Source organism: Triticum aestivum, chromosome 7B, assembly GCF_018294505.1.
Source record: "Triticum aestivum cultivar Chinese Spring chromosome 7B, IWGSC CS RefSeq v2.1, whole genome shotgun sequence".
Lineage (NCBI taxonomy): Eukaryota > Viridiplantae > Streptophyta > Magnoliopsida > Poales > Poaceae > Triticum > Triticum aestivum.
In genome coordinates this window covers 800,225-806,313 of record NC_057813.1, presented here as the reverse complement: position 1 = coordinate 806,313, position 6,089 = coordinate 800,225, and the positions used below count along the sequence as shown (strand labels likewise).

The window sequence follows — 6,089 nt, the reverse complement described above, 5'->3', positions numbered from 1 at the left end:
TTGAAATTTTTTAATCCATTTCAAAAAATAGTTCAATAATTTTGAAAAAGTTCATCGATTTAAAAAAAGTTCATAATTTTTTCAAATAATTAAGTTTGAAAAGTAGTTCATCGAATTTAAAACAGTTCATCAATTTTTTCTAAAAAAGTTCATCAAATTTGAGAGAACGAAATTCTTCGAATTTGAAAAAAACTTCACAAATCCGGAAAAGGTTCATCAATTTCGAAAAAATGCATAAAATTTGAAAAATAGTTTCAAGAAAAATTCATGATTTTTTAAAAAGGTTCGGTATTTTCAAATACAAAAGAAAAAGAAGAAGAAAAAAATTAGAGTACATGAACCTCGAACAATAGAGAGAAGAAAAAGAGATAGAAAAGTATATGGGCACAACCATCTTGTCCTAATCGGTGATTTGGATCCAAATGAGGAAAAGAGGTCCCGAGTTTGACTCAAGTGCCTGCTCTTATTTGTTTCTTCTAATCAAAAAGAGAAAATGTTAAACGGTTTTTTTGTTCCTTCTAACCGAAAAGAGAAAAAGTTAAACAAGTCGGCCCAGATCGCAGGAGGGGGTGTGCTTTAGGCGCCCGTTTGCAAAATGGCACATAACGGATGATTGAAGCGCCAAATAGGATCTACCTTGAAGGGCGGAGGCTGGTGGGGGACCACCTCTTCTTGGGCGCATAACACACTGCAAAAAAAGCGAGCACTGCTCGAGGGAGAATGAGGATTGAGACGGCGGTGGTGGGGATCCATTGACCTGCTGCCCATAAGGATGGAGGTGGCAGGGATCCTGCGTCCCCGTGAGGATGGTGGAGGCGGGGATCCTGTGGCCCACGAGAATGGCGGCTGCTGGGATCCGGCAGCCTGCGGCGGCGTGGGATAGTGGGCGACAGCTTGCGGATGGTAGAGGGCGGGAGTATGGCAGCTAGGTTTGTGGCTGAGTGAGGAGGCGTGGAGTGGAGGACGCGGTTGGCTTCTCTGCCTCGTAAGACCAAAGGCGTTGACTTACTAGACCGAGGCGGGGACGGTGGACTGGCAGGTATTACTGGAGTGCGGGAGGCTACTACTATTTTTAGGTATAAAAGGCCCACATGTTAGCTAATCGGGGCGACCCACAGACAGAACCTCGTGCCCATACCTTATCCATGACTAATCGGGTTACCCATCATGCTTACCCACGGGTGAATATGCTGACCCGTATTCTACCCATTCGGGTCGGGTGTCTATGGACCCATGGATCGGATTGCCGGGTTGAATGTACGAGCCACATGTCTGAGAGTTGGGTCAAAATGGAAAAAAGACGAAGGTCAAAATCGAAATAAGTTTCTTGAGCTTGTGCTCTGTTCTTGTGTGAAAAAAGAAAAGCTTGTGCTCTGTTTTTCTTTGTAGGAATTTCGTGGAACACCACCTGTGTGTTTGTTTGTGTGAGTCCACCGTGTGAAAAGTCAGAGAGTGATGAGTCTCCTTGCTGACACAAATCGTGGCCTCGCCGCCGCCAATGTCTCCGCTCCGGCGACGCCATCTTCGCCGGGCGAAGCCCACGCCCACGCCCACCCTCAAGCGGAAGCGGGCCGCGCCGGCCGTCGCCCAAGACCCCGACCAAGGCCGAGCCCACGCGGCAGAGGCGGAGGACTGCCGCGTGTGCTCCGGCGCCGGCGGCGGGTCATGGTGGAGTGCCTCGGTGGGTTCCACCTGCGGTGCGTGCGCCCGCTGCTGCAGCGTGTGCCGGAGGGGGACTGCGAGGCCGAGCGTGATGTCTCCGGCCCAAGCCTGAAGCCGCCCGTGGGGGAAGAGATCTCTATTTCATGGCCGTCGTGATGGTATGGTTTGATTTCTTTTGCTGTTGACTGGCAGACTATGAGTGCTCTACTTGCAGTCATGAGGAGGTTGAGATCTGAATTTGATTCTGGAGCTCCGAAGCCCTATTGTTTTATAGAAATCAAATTAGCTTCTCCAGAGAATATCTACAAGGTTTACAAACTTCTAAGTTAGTTAAGAGATGGCAAATTCCTATTCAAGCATAGCATATACATTCCCTTATCAGTCAGTCAACATAGACTTATAACAGGTCCACTTTATTGAATATGCATGCAGGTTATATATATATATATATATATATATATATATATATATATATATGTATGAACAGTTGAGTGGGCATATATAGGTTGGGATGGAAAAAAGCTCTTCATCATTAATTAACAGAGCATGTACTTTTCAGATGGCAAGAAAATTGGAAAGCAAGCAAACCAGCCAATTGTTTTGCTCATCAACGACCTTGACCTCCTTTTGACAAGAAATCAGTCGGTAATATAATCTAGCCAAACTTAATTAAATAGTTGTACAAATTTATAGCTTATTTTTTGAGAAAATGCCCGATCTTGCCATCATTTGGCCTTCTGATTGCTGTACAGTATGATATATGTTCATGTTCATTGACATTTGGATTAATCTTTCTGTCAGGTCCTGTATAACATTCTTGATTGGCCCATCAAGCCAAATTCAAACCTAGTTACCATAGGTACCTATCAAAGATTAAAATCGCAGGCGAAACTACAGCTTCTTCGCCGAAAACCGGCGGCGGTGACCAAGGATCCGGCAAGCTGGAGATAGTGACGGGCGAGGCTGCAAGGTGACGTGACGAGCGAGAAGTCCACGATGTCATCTCCAACTCCCAGTACGCCTGCAGATACAGGCAAGCCCTCTGTGTTGAACTGGTGCAGACCTTAATGGACGTGGTGTTGTGGAATTGGTGATGCTTCTTTTTGTTGAACTGGTAGAGACCAAAAATCCTCTGTTTCTCGGACAAATATGAACATATACTAATTGCCGATAGGACACCCTTCATTCTGTTGTTTGGCAGTGACGATGTGACCTTTGCCGTAGCTCAAGGAGTCCCCACATCTTCCTTGGCAGTCCAAGTCCAAGTACCTCTAAATCTCATACCTGCAGTGCAGTGGCCAAATGTCCAAGCACCCAAGCCCTGTCTACATGTATGTATAGTAAGTTCACTTCCTCTGTTTCTGTTTCCCACCTTATACTCAAGTTTGCCGTTGTGGCCATATTGTTCCGTTTCCAGTGATGAGCGTTATATTGGGAAACTAAGAAGCTCCAGACAAGGCAAACACAACACACTAGAAAATTCCGAGAATGCGGCAAACACCAACATGCAAGAAAATTCTGAGACAACTAGTTCATCGCCACCGTCGCCGGATTACCCATGTTGATGTGTGTATCCTAACTACGTATAGGCTGGATGCGTGATCATTGGTTTTGTAACCCCTCATAGTCATTTATAAAGGTTGTTGATGTTTTTTTTTTGAAGGGAAAATCACTTGGCACTTTATTGCGAGTTTAGGAGTATAGCATCCTGTAGTACATGCGGGATCAGGAAGCTAGCGGGATCATCGGCCCAATTATACATCAAATTTGAATCACACGCATGTCTAGCTAAGAAATGTGCCAAGCCATTAGCTTCCCTTGGGCAGTGCTGAAAACAGATTGAATTTCCTCTTCGCCGTTTGTTAAACCTTAGGCAACTGTATATTTCCTAATAGAGCTGGTACATCGGAGAGATCATGCTGGCCCAGGTTCATTTTTTTCCGCTGGAAAGGAGGTTGGGTGATAGCAAGTAGAATGGTGGGCTCGCCCCCTTCCGCTCCTAAATAGGCCAAGCCTGACAACACAACAGAGTTTTTCTATTTTTTATTTCCTTTTCTTATATATCTATAATTCAAAATTGGCTAAATCCATATGCATTTTGAAAAAAATGTTAAAATATTACATAACCTGGTTCAAATAAAGTTGCAAAAAATAAATCAATGTAAGTTCGTAAAATGTGTTCTGGTATTTTAGAAAATGTTCATTAAATTTAGAAACATAGTGTTTACAATTCTTTTCTCTAAATGTTCATGTGATTTAAAAAAATGTTCATGTATATATTTTTTTAAAAGGTCATGTAATTTAGAAAATATTCACACATTATCAAATAATGTTAACTCTATTATATATTTCAAATTATATTCATGCATTATTAAATAATGTTCACTTAATTAAAAGCCATTTCAAAAAAATTATCATCATTTATTTAAAATAAATGATGTGTGTAGTCCCAGCCTGTGCATCGTTTAGCTTCAACAAGGCATTAGCTTCAGTCTAGTTTGACTTTAGTAGTTGCCGGTGTGATTTCGCATGTGGATGCTGGTGTTGCTGTGTGTATCCTGACTACTAATTTCTCCTAACTTACACATACCTTTCGTAGAAATCCTTCTTTTGTTAACTTGTATAGTTATTCTCTGCATGGTTCTTTGCTATAGTATGTTCATCAAACAAGAATATATATCATTCATACCAATCCAGGATCTTGTTGTACGACACTTCAAAAAGTTTCCTTTCCACAAATTAAAAACAGAATATTTCAGATGCAATAATGTGTACTGTATTGCAAATTCTTGTGCAGAAACAAATATGGCATATAGCTAATGAAGAATAGAAAAAAAAATCATCACCCCAAAAAAATTTACAAGGGGCCCTCCAGATAGGGTGATCGTGCCCACCAAGAATAGGGCTGCCAGGTTGGCGAGGAGCACCACTAGGATCCACCAGAGCACGCCGGATCTCCCTTCCAGTCGACGCCTAGAGAAGTATCACAGAAGGTAGAAGGTTCCAGCCGTTTTGGCGGGCATTGTGTTGCATGCGAGAAGAGTAACTAGTTAGGTAATATCTCCAAGAGATCCAAGGTGGTGTGAACTATGAAGAAGAAAGGAATGTGTGAACATTGAACTTTGGAGGAGCTCGATGTTGTGGAGAGGCCCAACGATACAACTCGCTCTACCTGGTGAACGAGGTAGCAATTAATATAGGTGTATGTATGTGGCGTGGTGGGGGGCATATGCCCTCCTGGCCCATATGTAGCGGATATGAAAATTCTCACATAGTGGGGCATTGCGCTCATGGGATGGAGTAGATATGGCTTCTAACAATGTGACCTCCTTCAACACCTCGAATCTTGTGGAGAACACATCAAAATCACGCCCTTGAGACAAGGCAAGCACGCGGCAAACCCACACAAGAAGCCTAGGCGTTGCTTGCAAGGCCACGCCATGCATGTCTTGGATGATAGGACATGCCGAAGATAGGAGAATGCATGTACGTACTTTCCCTGCCTATGTTTTCTCAGAAGCGGTGATCCCTACTGTCTGTTTCTGTTCCACGGATGCTGAGCTTTGGTGAGAAACTTTTTAGGCGGATCTAGAGACAGAAGAAGTGTACGCTCTCATGAAGCTGCAGCCGTTGAACCTAGAGCAGATCTTCCACGAACCGCTCGCTGAGATGGGCATCGTGAACAAGCCAGTGAATTACTATTGGAAGACGATGACGAATAGCGATGTCAATACTAGCCGGGGGTGGTCTGTGCCCCGCGATGTAGCTGAGCGCTTGTTCCCGCCTCTGGTATAACCTTCTCCACTTCTCACCCTCTCTGTGACCTTTTGATGTTACTAGTAAGATTTATTTTGTGTCAGGATTTCACACAGACACAGCAGCAGGACCTATTTGTGTGCGACATTCATGATGTTCAAGCACTGGTGCCGAGGCAGGTTTCAACAACATGCCTCCATTCTTTGTGTTTTTTACATTGGCCTAATGAGGTTTGCGTTTTTTTTACCAAAATGGCACCGTTGTTCGCTCAAATTACAAAGAAAATACCCCTCCCAGGTCCCAGCCCGCGTCACCCCATTCTTTCTGTTTCTTACATTGGCCTAATGAGGTTTGCGTTTACATCATTTACTGAACAATATACCATAGTAAGTTTCAGAGTACACAAGACCACATGGACATAACGCAGAGACCATGAACATCACTCCTAGTAGTATTTGACAGCAACCAAATGAGCATCTAAACATCAAAACTCAGGTCCTTTCTTGGTCTCCAAGTCCTTTTTGTATGCTGCCAGGTTGAAAATTGTTTGAGAAATTCTTGTTGATCAAGAGAAAGTTAGAATTATTCAGATATGTTCACTACAGAAGTTGACCTTTTACTTTATACTTGAATTCGGATCACAACATAACAAAGTATAGGTTTTATGTCCG

The 6,089-nt window shown here is 43.3% G+C and overlaps 1 long non-coding RNA gene across 1 annotated transcript; it reads left to right on the top strand.

Annotated features, from left to right (window-relative positions):
• The first annotated feature begins 1,424 nt into the window (after positions 1-1,424).
• LOC123162150 (uncharacterized) lies at positions 1,425-6,083 on the top strand. The gene is made up of 5 exons (XR_006481072.1): positions 1,425-1,820; positions 2,222-2,307; positions 2,464-2,776; positions 2,864-5,148; positions 5,245-6,083. It is a non-coding gene; the product is annotated as an uncharacterized lncRNA (long non-coding RNA).
• Positions 6,084-6,089: the final 6 nt, after the last annotated feature.